We start from the raw sequence: 20,132 nt of genomic DNA on the forward strand, positions 1-20,132 counted from the left end.
AAATCAAAGTCTAAATGTGAGCTAAGTGCTTGTCTTGTGTTCAGAGTCTGTTGGATGCTGCAGATTACTCACCTTGCAAATATCCCCAGGTGCCAGATTGGATTGTTAAAAAAATTTCAACAAATTCCTCAAGCGCAGGGTAGGTGGTGTCACGCAGCTCAGCGTCAACTCTGTTCCACTTTGAATGTGACTTTGGAGCGACATATAATCCCCATAGAGGATTTTTGTTTGTGGGATTTGAGTCATACTGATTGACCACTTGGGCAGGTTTTCATTGTCAATACTTTTGTAAGCATGAGATAAACATTGCCAGTCGGGAGTATACACCAATATATTATGATAGTCTTATAAGCCTGCTAGAGCAGAACTTGAATACATTATTTGCGGTAAATTGACTAAGTCCTTAATTAATAACATACATTAATACAAATATGCAGAACTGGAATTGCATGCATACTGCTTTCTGGAGATAGGGTTAATTTGTGATCATATACTCTGAATACAACATAAATGAAGTGTATAATGTGATCAAGCAATGCAGTTAAGGCATGTTCGGTTTTGGTAAGACGTTGAGATAATTACCAGTTATTGAGAGTATGTATTACACAAATTACTTTTTTAAGTGAAGTCGTTTTGTACATTTTTATTTTTAATATTTATGAACACTTAGTGTTGGTAGATAGTGTGGATGTTTTAATCACAATTATAGTAAACAATGAAGTATGTTTTCTATGATTGTGATCCCACCTGCATTTTAAAACCAATGTTTCAAAATGGTGCTCCACTGCGTGAGTAAGAGCATCACCCAGCACAACACGATATGGCAGAGGTTTCTTAAAAAACTGGCACAAGTATTGTAACGTTAGTGACACAGCCTGTTCTATCAATGAAGCGGGACCATGAAAAAGTGGGTGTCCCAAAACACGTTTTCCCTGTGCAGTTTCCCATAGGGATTTTAGACATCACTACACATGAACTGCTGAACAGAATTACACACCACATTTGGCAGAAAGCTAGATCTTGGCCTCGAAAGAGTGCTTTTTCTGTCGGGCACACAAGCGCTCTGGCCTGTTGTAATCTATCTGTGGGCTTTTAACCTTGCCCAGAGCACACCCATCACTATCACTCGTTCATGGGCTTGCCTTTCTGAAATCATTTGTTATCATAGGTAAATGCTTCAAGTTTGTCCCTCCTTGGGGCAGTTTTGTTACCGCCGTGGCCATCAATCCTGTTACATGGTTAATTGAACTTTTGCTGATACGTTTGACTGCAAGCGAACTTATTGTTCCTTTTGTGTCTCTACTATGCGCTCATGGCGGTCACGGCTCGCTTATGTCAACTGTTTTACTTTTCATTTTAAAATTATGTGGCTAGAAAAGTCCAGTTAGGAATTTACAACGCTAATAGCTCTAGCTCATTCCTCTTTGCCAATACTTGTTTTGTTACAGCAGCTGTTGCAGCCTTATCGGCTTCACGTACAAAATGCACTTGCTCATTCATTGTCTCAGACAGAGTAGCAACAAGCCAGCGAGCATGCTGTGACCTAGGCATATAGAAATCCTCTTCTTGGGTGCCACCGGTCCTCATAAAAGCCTGTGTGAGGCACCACTCAAAATGTGCAGAGTAGAAGGAGCCGACATTACGGCTTGAGCAGGGAAATTATTGTGGTGAAGCCTTTCCTGTCACGTGCCATACGGCTAAATTTACATACCCTTAATTCTATGTCACTTCTGAGTGCTCCTGTTGTTTCCTTTTGTTGCAACAAGTATTTTATCAGTGTACCGCATTACAACAATTATTATAAATTGGTTTTCTAAGATGAACTAAATCACCCTGAAAGTCTGTGTAACGGTGTTTCCTTGGACCAAAGGCGGCAGCCATGAAACGTGTACTCTAATTTCTCTTCAAACCGAATAAATCTTTCGCCTTTTACTAGGGATTTCTGTGGAGAGAAATATTTAAGAGTTTCACTCAATTTTTGAAAGCCCTGCCTAGTGCAGGGTTATCCTAGTTTAGTAAACAAAAGTATAACTATATTGTAAACGGATTAATTATTTATTTGCTGGTTTCTAAAGTGCAGCAACATTCTTTTGTTATCTGTTCGCACGCTTTTGAAGAGTGATTGTTACTGTGACGCGGCTAACCTATAGCCCTGTTATATGCAGTGCTTAATTTGTAAATAAAAATGTGCCAGTGCCCACAGCCCTCGTCTTAAACATGCGGCTGCTGCAATTAAATGTGGGAACACAAAATACTGAAGCATGCGTAATCTGAAGCCATCTCGGGCCTCTTCAATCCATATAAAGCCACTCCCTGCCCCTTCAGAACACTCTTGCAGCTTTCTACTTTATCCCTTTGTGACGCTTTTTCGTTTTTCCCTTCTTCCGTCTTTCCCATATGTGTCTTTTCCACGCAGCAAATGCTTGAAACAGAAGAATAAGCCCTGGCCCTAAAAAATAAGTGCTGGTGCTCAGCACCGAAAACAAGAAGCACAAATTAAGCACTGGTTATATGACATATAAGAATGATGCATGCTGCACGAAGATCTCCATATCATCCGAATGGATTCACTACCGTTTGGGAAGCAGTGATATATAACAAAATGTGAGGAAGGATCAGTTGGTAAATCAAACACGTAACTGTATCCAGTCTCGGTTTTATTTCTTGATCGGCTCTCACTTCTCCTTTCTCATTGATTATTGAGATTTTATTAAAATCCCCTCTGTGACTTAATTATGAAGATGTGGTAAAGTATACATTTACAAAAGCTGCAGATAAACATGCTGTGCATATATCGCCATCTAGTGTTGGGCTCGGAGTGTTCCAAGTTGTTTTTCTTCTAAGAAGCTTTTTTTGAGTCACGAGATTGAGTGACTCCTCCTCTCTGTTATAGTGCGCATGGGCATTGAGTCCTTTGTTAGATTGTTTTCTTTCCGCCGACGTGTTCGGACATGTTCCCTCTCGCTCCGGTACTTTCGGTTTGGTATTATCTGAACTTCTCTTTACTTTTGCTTAACGTCGGTATCGTTTACTATCGCGTTTCTGACTACACTTGATCCTATTGTAGTGTCTAGATTGATTAGACGCACTTTTGGGTGCCTGCGCTCTTCTGGGGCCTTTTGGGCCTACTGCGTCATAGGCTTATGGATCGGACTCAATTTCGATTCTGTCCTCAGTACCACTCCAAGTTCCCCTATACTGATCAGCATTTGGTGTGCAACCTCTGACTTTCTCCCGACCACAAAGAAGAGACCTGGGAGGCGTGTCAGTCCTTTCGATCAAAGAAGACCTTACAAGATTGAAGAGCAAGGCTGTTCGAGATGGTGTCGAAGTCCACTGAACAAACGCCCAACATCTTTGGTGAGGAACAGGCACAGACTGCCGTCTCCATTCAAGACTCTGACTCTGACCAGGATTTAGATGAGGACAATCAGGTACTCCATGCGGTGCAGTACGTGAGTATACCAGCCCCTTCTCATCAAAAACAAAGAACTCATAGAGGGCCTTGGGTCTACCACTGCTTGCTGGCCATGGTTCGTCCTGAAAACAACAGATTGTTGACCGAACTTCGGGTTCGGCGCTGAAAAAGGCCAAGACTCACTCCCACGAACAGACTGTCACGCCTGTTTCGGCATCGAGTCGAAAGATGGAGGCTTCCACTTTGGAACCGAGACAGCTTCATACCACATTGGAGCTGAAACATCCACGCTCCTTTTCGGAGTCAAAACATCAAAGCCACTCTTCGGAGCCGAAAATACTTTCCCTTACCGAACAGACCACTTTTTCGGCCAGTGTGAAGCATGCTGCTGCCAAGCTTTTGGAGCAATCATTAGGGGGCAGAAAACAGGTTTCATCTTCACAACAGGAGGCGGATAAAACAGACATTAGACCCATTATTGAGGTCATGGACAACACAAAGGAGGATTCAAAACCAGAAAGAGACTGGAAAGATTATTGCCTCTCCTCCTCCAGTTACAAAGAGAAAACTAGCATTCCAAGAGAGTTTGGATACTGGCCTTTCACCGGCAAAAATCTTTAAACATAACGAGAAGCCAAAGCCTGTACAGCTTTCTTCACTGCATTCGCCTTATCTTCCCTCTTCTCCGCCACCTCCAACTTCACCTACACTATCATGCTTTTTCACATGGGGACTATATGGATGATAGTATTTACAACATGGATCCATGGGATATGTATGACTCTGACCCAATCCCACCCAGTGATCCTGATTTGTATCCCACAAGACCGTCTCCAACTGAAGATACCACAGCCTACAATCAGGTCATTTCCAGAGCAGCTGACTATCACAGTGTACAGATGCACTCTGAGCCAATAGAAGAGGATTTTCTATTTAACACTCTTTCCTCAACTCACAAACAATATCAATGTTTGCCAATGTTACCGGGTATGTTAAAGCATGCCAATTACATTTTCAAAAAACCAGAGCAAGCCAGGGTATTAACACCTAGAATAAATAAAAACTATAAAGTGGCACCAACTGATCCAGTCTTTATTTCATAGCACTTACTGCCAGATTCCATTGTAGTCAGTGCAGCTGAAAAACAGGCAAATAGCCAGTCCACAGGGGATGCTCCCCCTGATAAAGAAAGCTGCAAATTATATGCAGCAGGCAAAAGGGTTAAAACCCGGGCTGCAAATCAGTGGAGAATTGCTGACTCCAAAGCTCTTTTAGCCAGGTGTGACAGGGCACATTGGGATAAGATGCAGGAGTTCCTGCAATACCTCCCAAAGGAACAACAGAAAATAGCACAAGTAGTGGAAGAAGGACAAGCCATTGCTAATCAACAGATCTGATCAGCACTAGACGTAGCTGATGCGGCAGCTAGGGGAATAACCACTAGCGTCACAATAAGGAGACCTGCTTGGTTGAGGTCCTTAGGCTTCAAGCCTGAAATATAACAAGCAGTCCTTAACATGACTTTTAATAAGCAGCAACTCTTTGGACTGGAGGTGGATACAACCATTGACAAATTAAAAAAGGACCCTGAGACAGCAAAGGCTATGGAGCCCTTCATACAACTTTTTCATTGCTCATTTTGCAAACCTCAATTTAGAGCAGGGTTTAAGCCACAAACTCCAGAGGCCTCTACGTCCCAACAAAAACAGGGACAACAACATTATTCCAGGGGATCTTTCAGGGGCTCTTATAGAGGACACACTTTCTCATTCAGAGGTAAATCCCCTGTCGCAAGAGGTGCCTCCATCTCATCAAATCAGTGACTTTCCCTGCATCCCCAAACAGCATACATCTCCTGTGGGAGAAATACTGCAATATTTCCGTCATTGCAACAAATTACATCAAATCAATGGGTACTGTCAGTTATCCGCAGTGGTTATTGCCTAGAACTTATCTCCAGTCCACCAAACGTTCCACCCCGCTCACACAGGCTTTCTCTCGAACCCATTGCTCTGATAAAACAAGAGGCAGAATCTCTTCTACTCAAAGGTGCAATAGAAATGGTTCCCATCAGTCAACAAGGGACAGCGGTATATTCTCTATACTTCCTCATACCAAAAAGGATGGTACTCTCAGACCAATTCTCAGTCTCATTCCCTTGTTACAAAATAAGACTACATGACAGCATTAGATCTAAAGGATGCTTACTTCCACATTCCTAGACATCCAGCACACCACAAGTATTAAAGGTTTGTGATAGCAGTCAAGCACTATCAATTCAAAGTACTACCCTTTGGAATAACAGCAGCACCAAGGGTTTTCACAAAATGTCTAGCAGTACTTTTGGCATCCTCGGAAGACAGTACATACATGTCTTCCCTTATCTAGATGACTGGAAAAAAATGCCAGCTCCATTCGAAACTGTCAACAGCACACACAGTACACAACAGATACCGTACACAAATTAGGCTTCACGATCAATTACCAGAAATCTCGCCTTCAGCCAGCACGGATTTAACCTTATCTAGGAGCAATTCTGAACACTCAGTCAACATTAGCCTACCCAAATCCACAACAAATCCAAGCGTTTCACACTCTCATATCCCAGTTACAGGTCAATCAAACTTACACAGTAAGGTTTGTCATGAGGCTATGGGAATGATGACATCATGCATAGCAATAGTGCCCAATGCACATCTAAACATGAGACCACTGCAACAGTGTCTCTTGCAACAATGGTCTCAGGCACAGGGTCAACTACAGGATCTAGTGTTGTTGGACCTCCAAACTTACAAATCTCTGCAATGGTGGAATCACACCAACTTATCAAAAGGGTGGCCATTCCAAGACCCTGTGCCACAGATCATAATCACTACACATGCATCAATGACAGTATGGGTAGCCCATGTCTACTATCTTACAATACAGGGGGAATGGGACTCAGTCCAGCAAACTTACCACATAAACCACTTGGAATTGCTGGCAGTGTTCTTAGCCATCAAAGCATTCCAACCACAGATCATACACAAAACAGTCTTAATAAGGACAGTCAACATGACAACAATGCATTATCTGCAAAAACAAGGGAGGGGGGGCACATATCTCGATTGTCTCTTCTAGCATAAACAATTTGGAAATGGGCAATTGACAATCACATTCACCTGCTAGCGGAATACATCCCAGGGATACACAACCAGCTAGCAGACCTCTTGAGCAGGACGCAGCAAAAAATACACGAATGGGAGATTCACCCACAAGTAATTCAATATTGCTTTCAGATGTGGGGAACACCAAACATAGTCCTTTTCGCAACAAGCAAAAACACAAAATGCCAAAACATTGCGTCCAGATACCTTCAACCCAAGGGCAATGCTCTATGGATCAATTCGTTAGGGATATTTGCTTACGTGTTTCCCCCTCTCCCATTAATTCCGTTCTGGTTAACAATATCTGTCACACTTTCCTCACTGTGATACTCATTTCCCCCACGTGGGCACGTCAACACTGGTACACAGCACTATTGGATCTGTCAGTAGTACCTCATCACAAGCTCCCAAATAGACAAGAGCTTTTGACTCAAAACAAGGGTAAGATCAGGCATCCCAATCTCAGTATGCTCAACCTGGTGATTTGGCTCCTGAGGTCATAGAATGTGGATACCTACAGCTTCCATCAGAATGTTTGGACATTCTAAAACAAGCATGTAAACCTACAACCAGGCAGTTCTACACAAATAAATGGAAACATTTTGTAGATTACTGGCAACCTAAAAACATTGATCCACTTAAAGCATCAATACAGGGTATTGTATGTTATTTGCTTCATTTACAGAAAACACATATTGCATCTTTATCTATTAAAATTGAACAGCAATATCAGCCTACCTCCAAAACAGACAACATACCTCTCTGTTTAGAATTCCTGTCATAAAAGCTTTTATGGAAGGTCTTAAAATAGTTATTCCACCTACAGCTCCACCAGCTCCTGCATGGAATCTTAACTTGTGCTCACAAGACTTATGGGTCTACCATTTGAACCCATGCATTCTTGTGCTCTTTAATTTCTCTCATGGAAGGTTGCTTTCCTGGTACCAATTACTTCCTTAAGAAGAGTAAGTGAAATTCAAGCATTCACTTTAGAAGAACCCTTCTTCCAAGTACACAAACACAAAATAGTATTTAAGACAAATCCAAACTTTTTACCCAAAGCGGTTTCACCTTTTCATGTTAGTCAGTGGAATTGCCAGTCTTCTTTCCACAGCCAGATTCAGTTGCTGAAAGAGCTCTCCACACTCTAGATCTCAAAAGAGCTCTTATGTATTATATAGACAGAACGAAAGACTTTAGAAAATCTAAACAACTTTTTGTGGCTTTCCAACAGCCTCATAAGGGTACTCCTATTTCCAAACAAGGATTGGCCTGATGGATAGTAAAGTGTATTCAAACTTGCTATCTTAAAGCTAGTAGGCAACTATTAGTAACTGCTAAAGCTCATTCTACTAGAAAGAAAGGAGCTACAATGGCTTTCTTAGGAAATATACCAATGGCAGACATATGCAAAGGAGCCACATGGTCCACACCACACACATTTACTAAACCCTACTGTGTGGATGTGTTATCTCGACAACAAGCAGATGTTGGACAAGCAGAGTTTAAAACACTATTTCAAACTACTTCAACTCCTACAGGCTAGCCACTGCTTACTTAGGAGAGGGGCTGCTTTTCAGTCTATGCACAGCATGTGTAGCTGCTGATACACATGCCATTGAACGGAAAATGTCACTTATCAAGGGTATATCTGTTCGTGGCATGTAGTGCTGCAGATTCGCATGCACCCTCCCTTCTCCCCGGAACCCTGTAGCCGTTGTAGCACTTTATTATGTAGATATGTATATATGTTGCATGTACTTATTCTTTACTTACTGTATATATTTGTACATATACAATTCTTCACTCCTTACTTAACCCTCCTGAGAAAAAACAATCTAACAAAGGATTCGATGCCCATGCGCCCTATCACCGAGTCACCGAGAAGAGTAGTCACTCGATCTCGTGACTTGAAAAAAGCTTCTTCGAAGAAAAACAACTTGTAACACTCCAAGCCAACACTAGATGGCGATATATGCACAGCATTTGAATGTGCACTACATGCCACGAACAGATGTACACTGCGTAAGTGACATTCTAAAATATATATGTTTATATCATGCCACGGTCTGACGGCCGACTTTGAAACTGGTGAATAAAGTTCGAATCCAGCCCAATAAACCTCCTGCGATCCAATGGAAATCACTTAATCAACCCTTGCCTAAAAACCACAAGTTATGCTTCAGATCCTGGTGGATTTGCGGATCCACGTGCTAACAGCAATGCCATGAGTGGCTGACCACAATCTGAGAGGAAAGTTGTGGCCACCATTTTGTTCAATGGGCCTCAGATGCCAGCGGGGATAATAACATTTAAAAGTGATAGAAGGTGTCAAGGTAGAGGTACACTGGCCATATGGGACTAATAGAGGGGTCTATGAGGAACCCTCAAGAGCAAGAAAATATTGTTTTAAGCACACAAGGATCCGCAGATCCACACGGATCCTCCCGAGTTCAGGTGGATCCGCGGAGCCAAACCCCAATTACATTTACAAAGAGAGACATACACCCACTCAGAAATCCACACACCTACTCACACACACTAATACTCAATTAGACACCCACACACCCATACAGTCACTCATGCGCCTGCTCATAGACCCACACTCCCACTCTCAGACCCACACAACCTCTCACACACTTAAATAACACACCCACGTAGCCACCAGCACAATCATTCACAGACCCACATAGCCAGCCACACTCACTCATCACACACCTACTTACGCACCCGCACAACCACTCCCACACCCAGGTTACAGGGATGTTATAGTTAGGAAATATCAAATAAAAAAACATAGACATTCATAGAAAAAAACAAAGGTGACAGGAACGTTATAGTTAGGTTCAGATTTTACACAAACAGTACCATAGAAATTCATCAGTTATCTCAAGTAACTATAATTCATGCCCTAAGGTAACTATAACTTGCTCCCTTGCCATGCACTGCTAATTAACCCATATATGACATCACTCATGACATCTTCTATGATATCATTGATAATATCACTGCAACATTTCAGTGAAGTTATTGATGAGAAAACTGTTGATGATGGGGGCGCAAGTTAGTGTAGTTTTGACATAGCGGTTGGCAGTGTGGGGATAAATACAAATTTCCTCTCACTTGCAAAGCTGAAATTGGGCACTCTTCTGGTTCGAGGTCTTCTGCAACCAGGGAAACCTACCAAACCCAGACTTTTCTGAAATATAGACAAGCAGGAGAGTCCAGGTTGGTGTGATTTTTGTATGGATCCCTCTACCTTTTTTATCTGGAATGTCTTGCAAACTGCTAACTTTTGCAAAAATCACACAATTTCCTGTCATTCCTGTTGAGAGCCAGCGATTCCTCCCACCCGCCATTCCCACTTATTTCCTGATGAAAGATAATTCCTCTCTTATGTTCTGCTGCCCCCGTAATAGGAACAGCCCCAACAAATTAACATGGAGACAAACAAATTATTTACCTTTTGTTAACACTTTTTCTGATGGATACAACTATCTGTGGATTCCTCACCTAATGAATTCTCCCAATGTGCCAGCATTCGACAGAAGTTTTCTTCCCAGCTGTGCACGTCGACCAGGACGTCACAATTGCCCGACTCCCACGCGATGCCATCTGACATCATCAAGGCAATAAGAGGTCCTCGCCGGCGTGCTGACGTCAGTTCCTTTTTTTCCCGTGCCTTCGAGTAACGTTTTTTTCTCCTGGCTCTTGGGGAGCTACTGTTTCTCAGAAAGAGATACTTTGTAGTAAAAATGTCTCCACCACGGAAGTCCGGCTTCAGCCTTGTAAGGTGTGCGGGGGCCATATGTCTGTGACGGACCCGCATAATGACTGTTTATGGTGCTTGAGCTCCGAGCATGACGTGGAAGACTGTGGTTCGTGTCAACAGATGAACCCAAAGGCGTTAAGAGTGTGAAGCCAAGCTGTTTTGGGCTAAATCAAAGAAGAAGGAAAAGCTCCGACATCGGAGGTCTTATTTGAAATCTTCACATAAGAGAGGGCGTCGTCATGACTCTCGGCGTTGGCATGATTCCCGACGTTGTTCGGGGAAAGCCCGATCTCATTCGAGATCTCCATCTGCTCGGCATCGTACGACGTGGGAGGTCAGCCTGACAGTGACACCACAGCCTCAAAGTCCTAAGGCTTCTCCGACGCCGTTGGTTTTTGAAGTGGACGAGCCTCGCCAGTCCTGCCTTGTTGCTTGCACAGTCAGAGGTGCCGGATCCAGTGCCAACGTCGCAGTCAGCGCTGACACCGCAGGGGCATCCTGCTTTCCAGGCTCCGGGTGCAGATCAGGCGCATTCTTAAATGCGATGTACAGCATCTTCAGCTCCATGGCTCCTGGCGGTGCACTGGCTGGTCCCTCAGGTCCATTAGCTTTTGGTCTGGCGTTCCGGCTCCATACAAGCCGACGCCTTTTATGCCCTTCTGCCGAGTGGAAGGTGCTGGTCCTACACCGGTGCCTTTGACGTCGCCGAGAAGACCTTCGACGCTGGTGGTTTCAGCTGATCCGGTGGCACCGTTGACTTTGCCACAACTCTAATTGACGCTGGCGAAGAGGGCTTGTCTTTGCATGGCGCCGATGGATCAGGCATCGGAGGAATCCGAAGATCAGCGTCAGCCGAGGGCATCGGCTAATTCTTTATCGACGCCGAGGATAGAGGCCAGGTTGCACTCGAGGAGGAAGGCTCGAAGACTATTGGAGGAGCAGGAGTATCAGAAGCAGCTCCTAGAGGAAGGTGAGATTGCAGAGCCCCTGGGGGACTTTCAGGGTTTGGACTCTGCCAGCGGTCTCAATACTTCCCCAGAGTGGGCCCTAGCTTCTCCAGGTGAGCTTACTGAGGAAGCTGCTTCATTCCACTCAGTGGTGAGGAAGGCAGCAGACTTTTTAGATCTCCCGTTACCTGCAGCTGAGGTGAAAACCAATATCCTCACAGAGGTGTTACATCCGGCTTTGGCCGCTGCAGAGCCGCTCCTGCCTTTTAATGAGGCTCTCACTGAACCGATTCTTGAGGTTTGGAGGAAACCAGTGTCTTCAACTGCAGTTAGCAGATCAGTGGCGAGGAGATAGAGTGGCTCCTGGGGACCCGGGCTTCCTCTCTAGGCATCCGACTCCAGAGAGTCTGGTGGTTCAGGCATCCTGCTCCTTACGCTCAGCTCCTGGTTCGTTCCCCGGGGCACCATCAGACAGGGAGTTGGAAAGGATGGAGCAGTCGGCCAAGAAGATCTTTTCATCTTGCAGTATGGCCCTGAAGTCTGCTAACGCCACTTGTGTTTTAGGAAGATATATCCATGCCTTGATGGATGCGACTAAGGCTGAGATGCCAGATTTGCCCCAGGACATGGGGGGTCTTTTGGCTGATGCACAAGCGGCAGCAACTCAGGTCATTCAGTCAGGTTAGATACTGCAGATTCGGTGGCCAGAGTGATGGTGATATCCATTGCAACCAGGAGACATGCTTGGCTGAGATCGTCTGGTTTTTCATCTGATGTGCAAACAACTCTTTTAGACTTGCCATTTGATGGAGACAAGCTATTTGGTTCAAAAGCTGACTTAGCCTGCTCTCCTTGAAGCGCTCTAAGGCAAAGTCCCTAGGTTTTCAGGCTTCAACCACAACCCCCGTTCAGATCATTCAGAAGGTTCAGGGGGTTTGGACAAGGCTCTTCCTTTCGTGGGAGACTCCAGCCTGCAGGCCAACAACCATCTATGCTTCCCTGTAGGTCATTTAGAGGGAGGGGTAGAGTTTGAACCAGAGGAGTCACCCAGCAGCACCCTGCCTTTCCTCTTCCTTCGGGGGCAGGGGGTGCAACAGGGAAAGCAGCCTTAGTCCTCCGTCCATTCCATCCCATACTTCTCCTGTAGGGGGAAGGTTGTTTCATTTTCTCCGCATGTGGAAGCTGATCACATCGGATTCCGCGGTCATCAATATTGTGGAAAAAGGTTATGCACTTCCCTTTCGGGAGTTTCTCCCTTCCATCCCTCCCCGTCCCTCCTTTTGCACAGAAGACCTGTTGTTGCAACAGGAAGTTCAGACCCTATTATCAAAAGGTGCAGTGGAGTTGGTCCCAGAGCAGGAAAGGGTTCAGGTTGTTATTCAAGATATTTCCTGATCCCCAAGAAGGATGGTCGGTTGAGGCCTATCCCTGGACCTGAGGGTTTTGAACTGGTTCCTCAAGCAGGACAAGTTCAAAATGCTGACCCTAGCGCAGGTGCTTTTGGCGTTGAACAAAGAAGATTGGATGGTGTCTGTCGACTTGCAGGATGCTTACTTTCACTATTCTCAAGTCGCACAGGAAGTATCTCTGGTTTGTGGTGGGGTTTCAACACTATCAGTTTGTGGTCCTCCCTTTTGGTCTTACTTCTGCGCCTTGAGTCTTCACGAAGGTGATGGCGGTGGTTGCAGCGCATCTCAGGAGGAAGGGGATAGCGGTATTCCCTTACCTGGACGATTGGTTGATCAAGGCCAAGTCTCCAGAGGTCGTGTTGCTTCACCTGCAAGTGACAACCCAGTTGTTGTTCGATCAGGGCTTTTCAGTAAATGTGCTCAAATCTCACCTGGAGCCCTCTCAACGCCTCCTGTTCATAGGGGCAGTTCTGGACACAACGTTGAATCGGGTCTTTCCCCCGCCTCAGTGGATTCAGGACATTCAGGCGTTTATTCCAATGTTTCAAAGTGGAGCGATCATTCCAGTCCTCAAGGTCCTTAGTCTGCACGGTCTGTTGGCCTCATGCATTCTGTTGGTCACTCATACACGCTGGCACATGAGGGCTCTTCAGTGGTGCCTGCGCAGATAGTGGTTTGAACACAAAGGGGATCTCGAGGAGTCAATAAAGATCTCCAGAGACACTGCAGCGGTTCTACGATGGTGGGCTGTGGACGGCAATCTTTCCAAAGGAAGGCCGTTTTCACTGCTGCCTCTGGTAACCACGGTGCTAACGGATGCTTCCACTCTGGGGTGGGGAGCTCAACTGGGGGGCCTGGAGCTCAAAGGACGTTGGTCTCCAGTGGAACAGATGTTTCACATCAATCTGTTGGAATTGCGGGCGATACGTTTAGCTCTCAAGGTCTTCCTTCCCTTCCTTTGTGGTCAGTCGGTCCAGGTTCTGACGGACAACACTACCGCAATGTGGTACATCAACAAACAGGGAGGAGTAGGGTCGTACCTTCTCTGCAGAGAAGCTCTATGGCTTTGGTCCTGGGCACAGGACCATCAGGTTTGTGTATTAGCAAACCATCTGGCCGGAGTTCAAAACGTACGTGCAGACAGTCTCAGTCGGCACTTCTCAGTCGATCACGAGTGGCGTCTCCATCCAGATCTGATCCTTTACAGCTTCCGGATGTGGGGATTTCCTCAGGTAGACTTCTTTGCCACTCGGGAGAGCGCGCACTGCCCGTCGTACTGCAGCCTCCAGTATCCAGGGCAAGGGGCATTGGGGGACGTGTTTCAGATGCCCTGGCATGGCCAATTGCTTTATGCGTTTCCCCCCATACCCTTAATTTCTCGGGTTCTGAGGAAGATTCGCCAAGACCGGGCACAAGTCATTTTAATAGCTTCGGATTGGCCACGAAGGGAGTGGATCTTCTCCAACTCTCACTGTGCCCTCCGCTCCGTCTCCCTCACAGGGCAGACCTCTTCTCGCAGTCGCAAAGGCAGGTTCTACACCCCCACCTCCAGAGTCTGCACCTGCATGCCTGGAGATTGAACGGGGCAATCTGAGTTCCTTTTCTCTCCCGCTGGAAGTGGTGGACGTTATTTTATCGGCCAGGCGACACTCCACCAAATCAATCTATGCTAGTCGATGGGCAAAATGTGTAGCCTGGTGTGGAGCGAAACAAATTGATCCTTTATGGGCCCATTTGTCGGACATTTTATTATTTGCGTTGTCCTTGTCGCAGAGGGGTTGTGCAGTTGCGACTGTTGAGGGCTATTTGTCGGCCTTTCTGTGCTTTCCTGATCAACCCTCTTTGTTTAAATCCCCTATAGTTGTAAGGTGCTTAAAAGTTCTTACTAATAAGTTCCCTCCCTCTCCTTTTATTATGCCTCAATGGGATCTGAATTTAGTACTCAGATTCTTGACGGGTTCACTGTTTGAACCTTTACATTCATGCCCCTTAAGGTTGTTAGTGTTAAAAACTGTTTTTCTTATAGCCATCACATCGGCTAGGCGAGTGAGTGAACTTCAAGCGCTTAGCGTTAAACCCCCTTTCACTTCTTTCCATGCGGACAAAGTGGTGCTGAGGACCAGGGCGGTTTTCCTACCGAAGGTTGTTACACCCTTCCATTTAGGGCAGTCTATTACGCTCTCATCCTTTTATCCTCCTCCCCATCCATCGAAAGAGGAGGAGAGACTCCATTGGCTTGACCCTAAAAGAGCTTTAAGCTTCTACGTTGACAGAACAAGAGAATTCCGAGTGGAAGAAAAGCTCTTCATCGGCTACGTGGGGAAGAGGAAGGGCAAGGCGGTCCACAAAAGAACACTATCCAAGCGGGTCATTCTTTGCATAAAAATTTGTTATTCCTTGGCAAAGAAGGTTCCTCCTGTTGGAATTAGAGCCCATTCCACCAGGGCTTAGAGGGCTTTGTCTAGAGGTGTTCCTGTGGCTGATATTTGTAAGGCAGCAACTTGGGCTTCTCTCCATACTTTTGCGAAGCATTATTGCTTGGATTCAGAGGTTAGAAGGGATGGCCATTTTGCACAGTCCGTGCTGCAGGATTTCTTAGTGTGACCATTCAGGCACCCGCCACCGAGTGCAGTACTGCTTTGGGACTCTATTTATCAGGTGAGGAACACATAGGTAGTTGTATCCATCAGAAGGTCAAGTTACTTACCTTCGGTAACGCCTTTTCTGGTAGATACACTAGCTACCTGTGGATTTCTCATGGTTCCACCCGCCCCCCCATTGCCTGGTTGGTCTTACCAAGATATCCTAGGGTGGGTATGTATATAAGGAGGTGTATATATGTTTGATGGTATATGTAGATACATGTACATATGTGTTTATGTGTGTGTGTATATATATGTGTGTGTATGTGTGTATATATATATATATATACACACACACATATATAAATATATTTGATATTTTAATGTTTATATTTGATTAAAGGTTATGTTTTATATTTGACTGTATTCATGTCGAGTATGTATTGTCGGTAGTCACCTGTCCGCCTTGAAGGCACGTACACAAATGGTGAAAACTGACGTCAGCATGCCTGCGAGGACCTCTTATTGCCTCGATGACGTCAGACTGCGTCGCGTGGGAGTCGGGCACTTGTGACGTCCTCGTCGACGTGCAGAGCTGGGAAGAAAATTTCCGTCGAATGCTGGCTCATTGGGAGAATTCATTAGGTGAGGAATCCACAGGTAGCTAGTGTATCCACCAGAAAGGGCTTTACCGAAGGTAAGTAACTTGTTCTTCTGGTGGATACTACATCAAACAGCAGATTTCTCCCCTGAGAATATTCTTCATGTAGTAGACTGGATCTGGAGGTTTTTTTCAGACCAGTGCTCCTATGTGCTCTAACTGGTGACACATGGCTCTGTGTTGACTTCACACCACCCTGGAAATATTGTAGCAAAGCGGTGCCACCCTTGCGTGTTGACTTCAGTTTCTAATCTTAGCTTTTACCGTGACAACAGATGCATGTGCATGAACAATTGTTGCTGAATACTAACTTTTTTAGAAGTTCAAAGGATGTCACTCCATAGAACAAGGAGGAGGCAGGGCAGTTGGGAATCTGCAGTTAGATGGAGCGTCCACCTGAAAGATTACCAAAGTTAAGTTACTAGGTTCTTACGATGTATAGTCCTAGCTGGTGATTCCTCACCCAAGAATAGATGTGAAAGATGTACCTCCCCAAGATGGAGGGTCTCTGGAGTGGGTTCAGACCAAGAAAACTTGCATGACCATGTGGGCAAAGTGTCCTTTCCTCCAGAGCTCAGCGTAAAAGAAGTAGTGATTTGTGAAAGTATACACTGATGCCATGTTGCAGCCTAGCATATGTCAGGAACACACACTGTGTGTGCAAATGCAGTGGTAGAAGCCTTACCCATGGCGAAATGGGTTCGAGCTGGTTCTTGGCCATTGTGTAGCTGATCTTAATGTTGAGAAGTCTCCACTTTGACATGGTCCCTTTCTGTGCAGTTTTTCCTTGCTTTTCTCCAGAAAACTCCACAAAAAAACTGATTATCCACTCAATGGTCCTTGCAGTCATTGTAAAAGCTAAAGCTCTTTTGGGGTCCAACTACTCTAGCCTCTCCACATCTTTAAAAAGACCAGAGGGAGCAAAGAAAGCTGATAAAGTGATGTGTTGGCCAAAAAAGAAAGGGATTCAGAAATTTTGTGTGAGGAGGCTATTTGAGTCCTAAGCGCCAGATTGTCCTGGAAGAAGGTGGTGTAGTGAAGTTGCTGTGAAAATGCCTGTAATTCACTCATGCATCAACATGGCTTCATCTGAGTCGGGAGACTCTGCGAGCAGCTATGCATCTGCTTGAAAGGCATACACATGACGAACGTCAAAACCAAATCAAGGCCCTTCAGTGTGGCTTCACAAATGACGCAGGAGGGAATATATGTCTAATCTTTAAGAAACCTCATCATAACGGTGATTTGAACAAGGGCGGTCGGTCAAAAGTAGAAAGGCCTGACAAATAAAATTTTTATAGTGTGTACTGCAAGGCGTTGGTGGGCTAAATACAAAACAAACAAAAAGATGTCTGACAGCTTTGCCTGTATCACTAATTGCAGTGCAAGACTGATGGAAGCAAACATGCCTTTGACTAAAGCAGTGGTTCCCAACATTTTGGCATCTGCGTACCCCCACTTTATCAGTACTGGAACTCGGGGACCCCCACTGAATTATTATTGGAATCCTGGGACCACCTACTGGGTCATTACTGAAAACTGGGGACCTCATCTGTTAATGTTATATAATTTTCTAAGCAGTCCCGGACCCCCCAGAGGAGGCTTCAGTGACCTCACAGGTCCAAATTGGGAACCACGTGGATTGTCTATCCGTGCGAGCAGTTGAAATGGATGTGGATTCACTTCACTCGTCAAAGCCTGCCCAAAGAGGCACTCTGCAGCTTGGTGAGAAAATCTAGGTCACAAGGCATCAGTCTATAATGGCTGGCCACGTGTCTATTCATAGGTTGCCAAGAACATGGTTCCGACCAAGTAGCCATCAGACTGTCTAATAGGAAATCAATAAATGTAATGAAGTCTCGGGTGTTGCTGACCCATGTGGCAGAATTTCTGTCAAAACATTTCTTGTAGTCACAGTAGAAGGCAGCTGTAACTCCAGTACCTCTGCTACCTTCTGAGCCACTAATGCTAATGAGGCGGTTACTTCTGTTGGTGTCCCATGTGGCGAGTCGAGCTTTGTCTCAGGATAGGTAGCAAACCCATTAGCATTCTGTAACTTAAGGTATAAGGCATCATCAGAAAAATTAGGGGGTAGACCAAACCATCCCCTTCAGTACTGCCATCATTATCCTCCTCACCATCACCACGATCTTCATCAAATATCTTGTGGTGCATAGTACTCTGGCACAGGATCAGGTCACACCTAAAGATAATGAAGACTCTGCTGGTTGTTGCAGTGTGATTGAGATACAAGGTTAAAGTCTAACTCCATGGCGGCCAGTTGTGCTTTTGTAATTTTATAGCATGACATTGGTCAAGCTTGGGCTGTTATCGGCTTTTGGTCTGACATGGGCATAGTCACCAGATCACTCTTTCATGCTGGTGGAGTTTGCACCGAAGTGAATCATAAGACTGGAGTGGAAATCTGTTCTGGAGTCAGTATGGGCTGATAGCTGGTCACATGTGGACAAACTGCACGAAGAAGGAACTCGCCAGCTGTACCCAAACTGGTGGCACTATGGCTTTTTGAGGCCTGAAGGCTCTGAGAGAGCTTAACCGCCACTGAATATTCGTGATGTGGCCTCTTTGAAGGCCATGATTTGCGACAGGATTAACGATTCCTCAGGAAATACAGTGTGCATCAGGACCAACTAAGAAATCCATTCTGGGACTAGGAACCTCAAAAGAAAGCTTTGAAGTTGTGGGAAAAATGACATTCAGAACTGGAGCTCCAAATCGGCGCCCTAAGGCACTTAAAGAAAGGAATTGACATCAGAGCACAAGGGTGGCAATTATATGCATAACCACTCTGCCAGTAACGGGGTGGTGTGTCACTGGGTGCAAAGATAAACACCCCCACTTGGTGGAATGCATGAGCATTGATTTGAAAAACAACTTAAGATCCGGTCTTGGGGCTAGACTGCGGTTAGAGTATCCACTTTAAAGTGCGCTGCTGAATGTAAGTAACTTGTTTGTTTCCACATGGCGTCTGTGGGCATTTTCTGTTGCAGGCGCCGGGCCATTCACACAAGTGTGTGCTGTTTTTATCATGAGAAGTGTGGGAATAGTGGGTGGTAGGAATTTTGTTGAAACCTGTAGGTTCCAGAACTTTCCTTAACAGAAATGTGAGGAAACTGTGTGATTGTAACCAAGATTTGAGGTTTTCAGGGCATCCTAGGTAAGAAAACATAGGTGAATTCAAGCAGGACACATACCACCTTGAACTCCTCTGGATGTCTAGTTTTGAAAAATATCTGAGTTTGGTAGGTTTCTCTGAGTGTGCTGAAGCCTGGGCCCAAATTCTGCAACACCCCACATCGCAATAATTCATTGTTTTCCATGCCAGAAGATGAATTTCTCCATGTTGTGTTTTGGTGTCTTTCCATTTGTAGAACTCAACTACACAAAAGGGATACCATTTTTATCAGGAGTTGTGTGCAAACACAGAGCAGTAGAATATTTGTTAATAACATTTGGAGCTCTCTCCATTTTTTGACTTTCAGATGTGAGCCAGTGCAAGAACACATTTTGCAAAATTCTTTCTGAAACATAAGATATTATGGGTTACCCCAAATATAGAATTTTACATATAACCATTAATCCTAAATTCAGTATCTTGTGCACGTTTAAAAAATGCAAAGGTTGCCCTCATATCCACTTTCCATTCATTAGGCTTTACCATATGAATAGTTGCATGGTTGGTACACAAAGGATAACTTTCAAAAGCTGCTGCTCAGTTGTTGGCTCTGGGTATCACATGTTTTAAACAACCATAAACACTATGGCCCTAATTACGACTTCGGCCGAAGCCGCGGACGCCAGAATCTTCCGACCCCCATATTATGAGTACTGAAGGATTTCCGCCAAAATTTGGGCTGAAATCCTTCAGTTGTGCTGGCGGTCAGGGACGCAGAGGTGCTTTCACCGGGGGCCGTATTATGAGCAGTAATACAGCGTAGCAGTGTCCTGATGACGAGGCGCTGCCGGCGGTCGAAATGCCTGTTCCCGAATGAATGAGTATGTATGCGTGTGAGTGAATATGTGTATGTAAGTGTTGGTGAATGCGTGTATGTATGCTTGTTGGTGAATGCATGTATGTAAGTGTTGGTGAATGAGTGTGTGTGGGGTGCGTGTGTGTGTGCGTCCGGGGGACGGTAGGGTTGGGGGAGGGGGTGCAGACATGAAAGAGGGGGTGGG

At 45.1% G+C, this 20,132-nt stretch overlaps 1 protein-coding gene and 1 non-coding gene across 5 annotated transcripts in view; both read left to right on the plus strand.

The window, feature by feature from the left end:
- UBR3 (ubiquitin protein ligase E3 component n-recognin 3) overlaps nt 1-20,132 on the plus strand; it is a 1,605,611-nt gene that overhangs the window by 149,421 nt on the left and 1,436,058 nt on the right. The gene's annotated exons all lie outside the window — the stretch shown is intronic.
- Nucleotides 1,889-2,004, plus strand: LOC138286220 (U5 spliceosomal RNA). The gene has a single exon (XR_011201884.1). It is a non-coding gene; the product is annotated as a U5 spliceosomal RNA (small nuclear RNA).

The sequence above is a fragment of the Pleurodeles waltl genome, chromosome 3_1 (assembly GCF_031143425.1).
Source record: "Pleurodeles waltl isolate 20211129_DDA chromosome 3_1, aPleWal1.hap1.20221129, whole genome shotgun sequence".
Lineage (NCBI taxonomy): Eukaryota > Metazoa > Chordata > Amphibia > Caudata > Salamandridae > Pleurodeles > Pleurodeles waltl.